At 47.4% G+C, this 12,900-nt stretch overlaps 1 protein-coding gene across 1 annotated transcript in view; it reads right to left on the minus strand.

The window, feature by feature from the left end:
* Positions 1-12,900, minus strand: part of TAFA4 (TAFA chemokine like family member 4) — a 492,869-nt gene that overhangs the window by 435,485 nt on the left and 44,484 nt on the right. The window lies entirely within an intron of this gene.

The raw sequence follows: 12,900 nt of genomic DNA on the forward strand, positions 1-12,900 counted from the left end.
TAGTGAAGCAGGCAGGATGGACAGATACTCGCCGGTGTTCGCGGTCCGTGTGGTGGGGAGAAGGGCTAAAATGACGTGAATGGGACCATTTTAGCCCCGCCCACTTCCTGCTGACCCACAAACCGTGGCATTTTCACAATGTGGGGGTGGGGCTTGATGATGTCACAACCTGGCCATGCCCCTGAAGTTTCCTGCTGCGTCTAATCTCCAAGCTTCTCCTGGAGAGGAGAGATTAAATGTAGGTAAGTATGAGTTACACTGATGCAGACGAACACGTCCAGACAGAGAATCTACACCTCCTTAGGCTTGGGCAATCTTTGACGGTGCGACTGATGGTGCATTTTAATATGCACTGTGCCAGATTAGCGCCACCGCGTCTCAGTAGACTGACCATCAGCTGAAGCATTAGCATAAAGATGCAATTGCGGCTGCTGCAAAAGGCGCAGTCTCGGCTGCAACTGCATCCTGCTCTGAATCAGGCCTATGTGTAGACAGAAGCCAATGGGCCTGATTTAGATGCAGTCACACTGCTGCTATTGTAAGCAAATCAGCCAATGTTTTCTTCCTGCGCATGCGTCTGAGCTACAGTGCACACATGCAGCCAGTGAAATGACATTACTGCAGCTTTAAGTCTGCAACTGAGATCAACAAAAATTGCGCTGCTTCTCAGAACTCAGACCCCGCACTACATAAACCCAGTGAACTATTGACCAGCCCAGTCCATCTGCCTATAGTTTTAGCTGTGCAATAATAATAATCCAGAATATCCTGCAGGTTTGATATACTTCCACCGTGAGGGGCACAAGAATCTCCGTTGCATCAAACATGTAGAAGAAACTGATCCTAAGTTAAAAAAAAAAAAATGATTACAGATAAAATACAGTTGAATTAGTAATGAAGAGAGACAATAAATGCGTAGAACACAAGAACGTAGAATAAACAGGAGAAAGGCAGAGAGCTGAGATTGCAGCAGATGCGGTTCTAGGGGGAATGTAATTAGTGTTCGTCTTGCAGGATGTAATGAAAGCATGTCAGCCGGTGTTAATCTGTGGAGTTCTCCATCTATTTTCTGCGTACACTACATGACCTTGTACCCAAGGTTTCCAAATCTGAGAGAGAAGCCCGAATGTGTCAGATGATAAAAAACGTGAGCCGGGAAAAACTTAGAGACAAAAACACAACAGTATCTAATCCTTTGCGTTATATATCTGTAGGTACAAACAATGAGGATTTCACCAGATGGGTCAGTAAACACTCAGACAAAATGTAATTAATATGTTTTATATATACACTGCTCAAAAAAATAAAGGGAACACTAAAATAACACATCCTAGATCTGAATGAATGAAATATTCTTATTAAATACTTTGTTCTTTACATAGTTGAATGTGCTGACAACAAAATCACACAAAAATTATCAATGGAAATCAAATGTATTAACCTGTGGAGGTCTGGATTTGGAGTCACACTCAAAATTAAAGTGGAAAAACACACTACAGGCTGATCCAACTTTAATGTAATGCCCTTAAAACAAGTCAAAATGAGGCTCAGTAGTGTGTGTGGCCTCCACGTGCCTGTATGACCTCCCTACAACGCCTGGGCATGCTCCTGATGAGGTGGCGGATGGTCTCCTGAGGGATCTCCTCCCAGACCTGGACTAAAGCATCCGCCAAATCCTGGACAGTCTGTGGTGCAACCCTGATATATATATATATATATACACTGCTCAAAAAAATAAAGGGAACACTTAAACAACACAATGTAACTCCAAGTCAATCACACTTCTATGAAGTCAAACTGTCCACTTAGGAAGCAACACTGATTGACAATCAATTTCACATGCTGTTGTGCAAATAGAATAGACAACAGGTGGGAATTATAGGTAATTAGCAAGACACCCCCAATAAAGGAGTTGTTCTGCAGGTGGTGACCACAGACCACTTCTCAGCTCCTATGCTTTCTGGCTGATGTTTTGGTCACTTTTGAAAGCTGGCGATGCTTTAACTCTAGTGCAGAGCCGGCCCTAGCCAATTTGATGCCCTAGGCAAAATTTTGTCTGGTGCCCCCTAGCTCCGCCGCTAGTTCTGCATCTGTACCTGCAACGCTCAGGTAGTGGGGCCCACCGGGGGGTTACCCTGTGGGCCAGTTCAACTCTGCACAATGCCACACAGTAATGACCATAATACATATAATTCCACACAGTAAAGAAACCTTACACATATGCCCCACATTAGTAATGCCCATAATACACATAATGCCACACAGTAATGCACCTTACACATATGCCCCACATTAGTAATGCCCATAATACACATATACTGCCACAGATACTGCCACACTTGCTGGTTATACAAAAAGATCAGTATCAAACATGTAGAAACTGTCCATTCTCTTCACTATTCAGTGTGTTTGCTGGTGTCTGTTACTCCCGTTAACTGCATGCACTTTACTTTATACTGTGGGAGCTAAATGCTCTGCCCTCCAGTCTGATGTGTCCAAAAGTCACGCTGCACTGATGTTTCATATAGAAATAGCACAACGCAACTTACTGACCACGTTACAGTACTAGATGGCAGGGGAATTTTACGGTATGGACTGACTAGGAAATAAAGTGTGGGGAGAACACTGCCCATGTTATGTCCCTGCAGACACCTGGGGTTTGCACAGGGATAAGGGACACACACAGGATGGCAGGGTCCCCCTCCCCAATGTGCACAAGCAGTATAGGTGATGTCAGGTTTCTGTGAAGCAGTCTTCCAAAATACACATGTGTTATCATAAGAAGCCATCCAGTAATAACCTTATATAGTCAGTAAAAATGTCACAGGTCCAGGAATTGCATTTACTGGGCTTCTGCTGTCTGTCTGAGGTCTCACAAGTCAGGGGCATTCAAGCATGTCAGAGGAAGTTTAAGGCACAGTGTGCATTTTTTTGGACAAATGTAAACAGCAGTGTATACAAGTACTGATTGAATACATTTGGAAAGTAACAGTTAGTTTGCGGACTGTCCCTCCCAGCATGAGATGCTGCAGGGACATGCTTGGATGCCCCTAGACATGCTTGAATGCCCTAGGCAAATGCCTAGCCTGCCTATAGCTAAGGCCGGCTCTGCTCTAGTGGTAGCATGAGACGGAGTCTACAACCCACACAAGTGGCTCAGGTAGTGCAGCTCATCCAGGTTGGCACATCAATGCGAGCTATGGCAAGAAGGTTTGCTGTGTCTGTCAGCGTAGTGTCCAGAGTATGGAGGCGCTACCAAGAGACAGGCCAGTACATCAGGAGACGTGGAGGAGGCTGTAGGAGGGCAACAACCCAGCAGCAGGACCGTTACCTCCGCCTTTGTGCAAGGAGGAACAGGAGGAGCACTGCCAGAGCCCTGCAAAATGACCTCCAGCAAGCCACAAATGTGCATGTGTTTACTCAAACGATCAGAAACAGACTCCATGAGGGTGGTATGAGGGCCCGACATCCACAGGTGGGGGTTGTTCTTACAGCCCAACACCGTGTAGGACGTTTGGCATTTGCCAGAGAACACCAAGATTGGCAAATTCGCCAGTGGCGCCCTGTGCTCTTCACTGAGCACATGTGACAGACGTGACAGAGTCTGGAGATGCCAAGGAGAACGTTCTGCTGTCTGCAACATTCTCCAGCATGACCGGTTTGGCAGTGGGTCAGTAATGGTGTGGGGTGGCATTTCTTTGGGGGGCCGCACAGCCCTCCATGTGCTTGCCAGAGGTAGCCTGACTGCCATTAGGTACCGAGAGGAGATCCTCAGACCCCTTGTGAGACCATATGCTGGTGCGGTTGGCCCTGGGTTCCTCCTAATGCAAGACAATACTAGACTTCATGTGGCTGGAGTGTGTCAGCAGTCCCTGCAAGACGAAGGCATTGATGCTATGGACTGGCCCGCCCGTTCCCCAGACCTGAATCGCTCCAGAAAAGGGGGCGTGGTCACCCAAATGGGGGCATGGTCACCCAAAAGGGGGCGTGTCCCGTGTAGTAGAACCCCTTATACTATCTAATACTAGTGCCCCTTTCACATTATAGCACACTGAATGAGCTGAAATTCACATTATAGCACACTGAATGAGCCGAAATTCACATTGTAGCACAATGAATGAGCCGAAATTCACTTTGTAGCACACGGTATGAGCCGAAATTCACCTTGTAGCACACAGTATGAACCGAAATTCACATTGTAGCACACTGAATGAGCCGGAATTCACATTGTAGCACACTGAATGAGCCCAAATTCACATTATAGCACACTGAATGAGCCCAAATTCACATTATAGCACACTGAATGAGCCCAAATTCACCTTGTAGCACACGGTATGAGCCGAAATTCACATTGTAGCACACTGAATGAGCCGGAATTCACATTGTAGCACACTGAATGAGCCCAAATTCACATTGTAGCACACTGAATGAGCACAAATTCACATTATAGCACACTGAATGAGCCGAAATTCACCTTGTAGCACACGGTATGAGCCGAAATTCACATTATAGCACACTGAATGAGCCAGAATTCACATTATAGCACACTGAGTGAGCCGAAATTCACCTTGTAGCACACTGAATGAGCCGAAATTCACTTTGTAGCACACTGAATGAGCCGAAATTCACCTTGTAGCACACTGAATGAGCCAAAATTCACATTGTAGCACAACTGAATGAGCCAAAATTCACATTGTAGCACACTGAATGAGCCGAAATTCACCTTGTAGCACACGGTATGAGCCGAAATTCACATTGTAGCACACTGAATGAGCCGGAATTCACATTGTAGCACACTGAATGAGCCGAAATTCACATTGTAGCACACTGAATGAGCACAAATTCACATTATAGCACACTGAATGAGCCCAAATTCACATTATAGCACACTGAATGAGCCCAAATTCACCTTGTAGCACACGGTATGAGCCGAAATTCACATTGTAGCACACTGAATGAGCCGGAATTCACATTGAAGCACACTGAATGAGCCGAAATTCACACTGTAGCACACTGAATGAGCACAAATTCACATTATAGCACACTGAATGAGCCGAAATTCACCTTGTAGCACACGGTATGAGCCGAAATTCACATTATAGCACACTGAATGAGCCAGAATTCACATTATAGCACACTGAGTGAGCCGAAATTCACCTTGTAGCACACTGAATGAGCCGAAATTCACTTTGTAGCACACTGAATGAGCCGAAATTCACCTTGTAGCACACTAAATGAGCCAAAATTCACATTGTAGCACACTGAATGAGCCAAAATTCACATTGTAGCACACTGAATGAGCCGAAATTCACCTTGTAGCACACGGTATGAGCCGAAATTCACATTGTAGCACACTGAATGAGCCGGAATTCACATTGTAGCACACTGAATGAGCCGAAATTCACATTGTAGCACACTGAATGAGCACAAATTCACATTATAGCACACTGAATGAGCCGAAATTCACCTTGTAGCACACGGTATGAGCCGAAATTCACATTATAGCGCACTGAATGAGCCGGAATTCACATTATAGCACACTGAGTGAGCCGAAATTCACCTTGTAGCACACTGAATGAGCCCAAATTCACATTATAGCACACTGAATGAGCCCAAATTCACCTTGTAGCACACGGTATGAGCCGAAATTCACATTGTAGCACACTGAATGAGCCGGAATTCACATTGTAGCACACTGAATGAGCCGAAATTCACATTGTAGCACACTGAATGAGCACAAATTCACATTATAGCACACTGACTGAGCCGAAATTCACCTTGTAGCACACGGTATGAGCCGAAATTCACATTATAGCACACTGAATGAGCCGGAATTCACATTATAGCACACTGAGTGAGCCGAAATTCACCTTGTAGCACACTGAATGAGCCGAAATTCACTTTGCAGCACACTGAATGAGCCGAAATTCACCTTGTAGCACACTGAATGAGCCAAAATTCACATTGTAGCACACTGAATGAGCCAAAATTCACATTGTAGCACACTGAATGAGCCGAAATTCACCTTGTAGCACACGGTATGAGCCGAAATTCACATTGTAGCACACTGAATGGGCCGGAACTCACATTGTAGCACACTGAATGAGCCGAAATTCACATTGTAGCACACTGAATGAGCACAAATTCACATTATAGCACACTGAATGAGCCGAAATTCACCTTGTAGCACACGGTATGAGCCGAAATTCACATTATAGCACACTGAATGAGCCGGAATCCACATTATAGCACACTGAGTGAGCCGAAATTCACCTTGTAGCACACTGAATGAGCCAAAATTCACTTTGTAGCACACTGAATGAGCCGAAATTCACATTGTAGCACACTGAATGAGCCGAAATTCACATTGTAGCACACTGAATGAGCCAGAATTCACATTGTAGCACACTGAATGAGCCGAAATTCACATTATAGCACACTGAATGAGCCGAAATTCACCTTGTAACACACTGAATGAGCCGAAATTCACATTGTAGCACACTGAATGAGCCGAAATTCACATTGTAGCACACTGAATGAGCTGAAATTGTGACAGCAGGGACAGCCAGAGTGACGACAGGGAGAGAGACAGTGACGACAGGGAGAGAGACAGGGAGAGAGAGTGACGACAGGGAAAGAGAGACAGTGACGACAGGGAGAGTGACGACGGAGAGACAGTGACAACAGGGGGAAAGACATGGGGAGAGAGTGACGACAGGGAAAGAGTGACGACAGTGACGACAGTGAGAGTGACGACAGTGAGAGTGACGACAGTGACGACAGTGAGAGTGACGACAGGGAGAGTGACGACAGGGAGAGAGAGTGACGACAGAGAGAGACAGTGACGACAGAGAGAGACAGGGGGAGAGAGAGTGACGACAGGGAGAGAGTGACGACAGGTAGAGAGTGACGACAGGTAGAGAGTGACGACAGTGACGACAGGGAAAGAGTGACGACAGTGACGACAGGGAGAGAGTGATGACAGGGAGAGAGTGACGACAGTGAGAGTGACGACAGTGACGACAGTGAGAGTGACGACAGGGAGAGAGAGTGACGACAGGGAGAGACAGTGACAACAGAGAGAGACAGTGACGACAAGGAGAGAGGCAGGGGGAGAGACAGGGGGAGAGAGAGTGACGACAGGGAGAGAGTGACGACAGGGAGAGTGACGACAGGGAGAGTGACGACAGTGACGACAGGGAGAGTGACGACAGGGAGAGACAGTGACGACAGGGACAGTGATGACAGGGACAGCAGGGAAAGAGGTGACAACAAGGGAACATTACCTTATTTGTTGCTGGCAGCAGTGAGCTGGCGCCGGGCGGCTGGTGAGCGGGAGCGGCGGGCGGCTAGTGAGCGGGGACGGCGGGCGGCTGGTGAGCGGGAGCGGCGGGCGGCTGGTGAGCGGCATGCGCAGGCGGCTGGCAGCGGTGAGCGGCTGTGTGCTAATACAGCGCTCTACATAGCCGCCGGCCGCCGCGTAGGGACGGGGAGCACCATGTGCAGCAGGATGCCACTTCCCTCGCCTCCTGCTGCACTTTCTGGGCTCATTTCCGGGTCAGTGGAAGAAGTGGCGGTATACCATACCGCCGTATACCGCCCCACTTCGACCACTGTATATATATATATATATATATATGTGTGTTATATCCTAGTAGCTGTTCTACCCGTTATTCGCATGGAAGTTTCTGATTTTCATGGTTGTAAATATAAATGAGTGTTAAAAATTAGGTAAATCTATAGAGATGTAAATTTGAGACGTATTAATGTTAGTAAATATTAATCCATGGTTCTTGGCAGCAAATATGGTAAAAAGTGACAGGCCCATTTTTGTAGTTTATTCAATTCTACCCACTGGGAGTGCAATCCAAATTTTGACCTGATTGTTCATCTGGGTGTTATCGCTCACGCAAGCCACGCATCAGTAATGATGTCATTATGTCAACATCCTTTTCATACCTTTCAGGGAGGTTTATTAAAATTCTAATTTTGTTGTTTTCCTATTTACCCCCAGAAGAATACCTATGTTACATACCCTCCAACTGTACTTTTTTGGCAGGTACAGTACCTTTTTTGTATGGTCTGTACCGATTTTTGGCTCTCCAAACTTCCATTGGAGGTATAGGAAAAGGGGCGTGGTCACGCCCTTCTACCCGTGGCCACGCACCCTTTTTGAATTTGTACCGATTTTTATTTGAAAAATGTTGGAGGGTATGATGTTACATTTCAGCTTCCTAACATATCGGGAAGTAAGAGAATAAATAGTGATGAGTGAGTGAGTGAGTAAGTGAGTGAGTGAGTGAGTGTTATGCACACCAGTGCCTGCAGGAAAGTACTGGTGTCAGAACTGTTATGCACTCCAGTGTCTGCAGGAATGTACTGGTGTTTGAACTGTTATGCAAAACAAATGGACTCACAGACAAACTGGGGAATATGACATAACGTACACAGAAGGTGATAGGGTAACAAAATACACACAAAGTGAACAGAGAAGCCCAGAGGCTAAGGAACTGGGTATCTCCCTTGCATTAGAACTGCTAAGATGGAAAAAGCAAGATGTTGTGTTTTAATACGTAGAGAACCCGAAATGCTGTTGCTAAGGGCAACAGCAAAACCCTAAAGGGTTACCAACGGGTGTGGCAGTAAACTCCTTGGTCAGAGATGGAATGATAGACACAAGGAGAGTCCCCACAATCCTAATTCTCACTTGCAGTGCACAGGTTTTAGCTTACTGCCACTAAACTGGCCCCTGACACCTAGCACAGTGAGACAGGATTAGACAGGCAAGTCTTAGAATACAGCCGCAAACTTGCTAAGTTCACAGAGTAGTAACAGAACCCCAGCAAGCTAAACGACTGACTCCAGTCTTACTGCTAGGTCTGGATTGGCAGAGTGTAATACCAAATCCCCAGGCCTATTTGCAGTAAGCAACAAACAAATACAAAGCTACACAGTACTGGCTAACTTTCATGAACTGACTAACCAACAAAGATTCAGCAGCATCTGCTTACCCTGAAAAGAGGCCTTATAAAGCAGGTGCTGTCCACGCCCCACTCAGACCTCACAGACTGTGAGCACAAAAACCAGCACCGGATCCCCTGCCGTGCACAGAGCCTATAACCACTGCACAGCAAAAGACCCGAACCGGAGTATCAGCTGCGCTCAGGTTACTCCACTAGCACTTGTCTCCCGGTTGCCATGACGCCGTGGCCGCACAGGGCAGGAGACCCTAACAGTACCCCCCCTCTGACGAGGGGTCAAAGAACCCCTACCACCGGGTTTATCGGGGAACTGCGAGAAGAAAGAGCGTATCAGTCTGGGGGCATGAAGATCACAACTGCGCACCCACGACCGCTCCTCCGGGCCATACCCCTTCCAGTGCACCAAAAATGACAGCCGACCCCGAACCACCTTGGAGTCAAGAATCCTTTCAACAACAAACTCCCTCTGGCCACGTATCAGAAGAGGGGAAGGTCTTCCACTGGAAGAAGGATTACTAATCGCCCGTTTTAAAAGGGAACAATGAAATGTTTTATTGATACCCAAAGAACGGGGCAGATCTAACTGAAATGCCACCGGATTGATAACCCTGGTGATCTTATAAGGGCCGATGAACCGGGGCCCTAACTTATGAGATGGCTGTCTCAACTTCAAATTCTTGGTAGACAACCAGACGAAGTCTCCTAATTTGAAGCTGCAGGGTCTTTTCCGCTTATCAAAAACCCTTTTGGTCACTAATGACACAGACACAAGGGCTTTCTTCACTTTCCGCCAAATACCTCTAAGGACCGAAACCACAGAGGAACCACCAGGCGTGGAGTCCAGGGGGTCAAAAGAATTGGCCTTAGGATGATGCCCATACACACAAAGGAAGGGAGAGATCCCTGTAGCAGAGTGAGCCGCGTTGTTATAGGCAAACTCCGCCATGGACAGATGAGCAACCCAGTCAGTCTGACACTTGGAGACATAACACCTGAGGAACTGCTCCAAGGACTGGTTCACCCTTTCAGTCTGCCCATTAGACTGCGGATGGTAGCCTGACGACAAGCTGACAGAAATCTGGAGATCGGAACAAAATGCCCTCCAGAATTTGGCCACAAACTGGGATCCGCGGTCAGAGACCACATCAAGTGGCAACCCGTGGAGACGCACAACATGCAGCATAAATAATTCAGACAGGCGTCTGGCTGATGGCAGCCCAACCAGTGGAACGAAGTGCGCCATCTTCGAAAACCTGTCAACGACAACCCAGATGGCTGTCATCCCCGAGCATTTGGGCAAGTCCACCACAAAATCCATTGAAATGTGGGTCCATGGCTTAGATGGGATAGAGAGTGGATGTAATGGGCCAACAGGAACCCCTCTAGGAGTCTTATTTCGGGCACAGATGTCACATGCCCGAACCCACTGATCACATCCTTAGCCACCGAGGGCCACCACACCGCCCTAGATAGCAACTCCCGAGTTCTGGCAATACCCGGGTGACCTGCCGACTTCTTGGCATGGAATTCCAGGAACACTCGCTGTCTTAACCTAGGAGGCACAAACAAAAGACCTACCGGAAGGTCTGGAGGAGCCTGCTCCTGTGCTCTAAGGACTAATGATAAGAGGTCCTGGGTAATGCCCACTTTAATACATGATGGGGAAACAATGGGCAACGGCTCCTCGGTGGTCTCCTGGATTGGAGCAAAACTCCGCGAGAGCGCATCAGCCTTGATGTTTTTTGACCCAGGGCGATATGTTATCAAAAAATTAAAGCGAGCAAAAAACAAAGCCCATCGTGCCTGCCTGGCATTGAGACGCTTCGCTGACTCTAAATATGCCAGATTCTTATGGTCAGTGAGAATTGAGACCACAAACTTAGCCCCCTCAAGCCAGTGTCTCCACTCCTCGAGTGCATCCTTAATAGCCAACAATTCCCGGTTACCCACGTCATAATTCATCTCGGCAGGCGAAAATTTACGGGAAAAGTAAGCACAGGGATGAAGGCGATTATCAGACACTCCCATCTGAGAAAGCACTGCCCCAATACCCATCTCAGAGGCATCCACCTCCACCACAAAAGGACGCTCTGGATCTGGGTGTCGCAGCACCTTGGCCGAAACAAATGCCCTTTTGAGACGGGCAAAAGCCGCTTTAGCCTCACAAGACCAGTGAGCAACATCCGCCCCTTTCTTAGTGAGTGCCACCAAGGGCGCCACTATAGACGAAAATCCAGCGATAAATCGTCTATAAAAATTCGCAAAGCCCAGGAAACGCTGAAGCGCCTTCAAACTAGTGGGCTGCACCCAATCCAGGACTGCCTGTACCTTGGAACCCTCCATTTGGAAACCTTCTGGGGAGATAATATATCCTAGAAATGCGATTTGCTGAACTTCAAATTCGCACTTCTCCAGCTTCGCCCCAAGCCGGTGGTCTCTGAGTTTCTGGAGGACTAAGCGTACATGCTTCCGATGTTCCTCCAGGGAATGGGAGAAGATTAGGATGTCATCTAAGTATACAACTAAGAATCTATCCAAATATTCCCTGAGCACATCATTCATGAAATCCTGGAAGACTGCCGGGGCATTACAGAGCCCAAAAGGCATCACCAAATATTCATAATGCCCTGAGTGGGTATTAAAGGCAGTCTTCCATTCATCCCCCTCTCTTATTCGGATTAGATTGTACGCACCGCGTAGGTCAATCTTAGAAAAAATGGTGGCAGTACGAAGCTGGTCTAACAAGACCGAAATGAGAGGCAGTGGGTATGAGTTTTTAATCGTGATACGGTTCAATTCCCTGAAGTCGATGCAGGGTCGCAACGAACCGTCCTTTTTACCCACGAAGAAGAACCCCGACCCAACTGGAGACTGTGAAGGTCTGATAAATCCCTTAGCCAAGTTCTCCTGAATGTACTCTGCCATAGCCTGAGTCTCAGGACGTGACAGGGAGTACAACCTGCTCTTGGGAAGCTTAGCATTTGGCAACAAATCAATGGCACAGTCATAGGGGCGATGGGGAGGTAGTACCTCTGCAACTTTTTTGGAGAACACGTCCGCAAAATCTGCATAACACCCTGGCAATCCTGGCAAACTTAGCTGCGAGAGCCTGACTGGAAGGCTCAAGCAACTCCTGAAACAATCAGTACCCCAACTAAGAATCTCCCCAGAGACCCAGTCAAATTGAGGATTGTGGGCCCTTAACCAGGGTAACCCCAACACCAATGGGGCAAAAGTACAGACAGTCACATAAAAGGACAATTTTTCAGAGTGTGTGGCTCCAATAAACAAAGAAATCTGGCTAGTGCAAGAGGTAATTTTACCTTGGGATAATGGTTCCCCGTTTAACCCACAAATCTCAATTTCCGATGCCAAGGGTACTAAGGGAACAGAGTGTTTCAGGGCGAATTGGCGGTCCATAAAAACCCCGTCGGCCCCACTGTCCACAAAGGCCTCAGTCTTGACAGTTTGACCGAGGATCTTCAAGGTCACCGGAATGATAAAAGTCTTCTTGGGAAATTCTGACTTCTGGCCTGACAGGATATTTCCCATCACCCTCAGGCCCTGAAGTTTTCCGGCTTTTCTGGGCATGATACTACCACATGACCTTTATTCCCACAGTACAAACACAACCCCTGCTGTCTCCTCCGCGTCTTCTCACGCGAGGAGAGGCGGGTAGCCCCAATCTGCATAGGCTCCTCAGAAAATTCCTCAGAGTCTGAGGTTCCCTTGGGAAGGAAGGAAATCTCAGTCTCCCTTTCAAGCCTACGCTCTCTCAGCCGTCTATCCACCCGGATGGATAACTGCATGAGCTGATCCAAGCTATCAGGCAAGGGATATTGTACCAGTTGGTCCTTTATCTGGTTAGAAAGACCTCTTCGGTACTGGTGTCTCAGGGCTGGGTCATTCCACTGGGTAT

The sequence above is a fragment of the Pseudophryne corroboree genome, chromosome 9 (genome assembly GCF_028390025.1).
Source record: "Pseudophryne corroboree isolate aPseCor3 chromosome 9, aPseCor3.hap2, whole genome shotgun sequence".
NCBI classification, from domain to species: Eukaryota; Metazoa; Chordata; class Amphibia; order Anura; family Myobatrachidae; genus Pseudophryne; species Pseudophryne corroboree.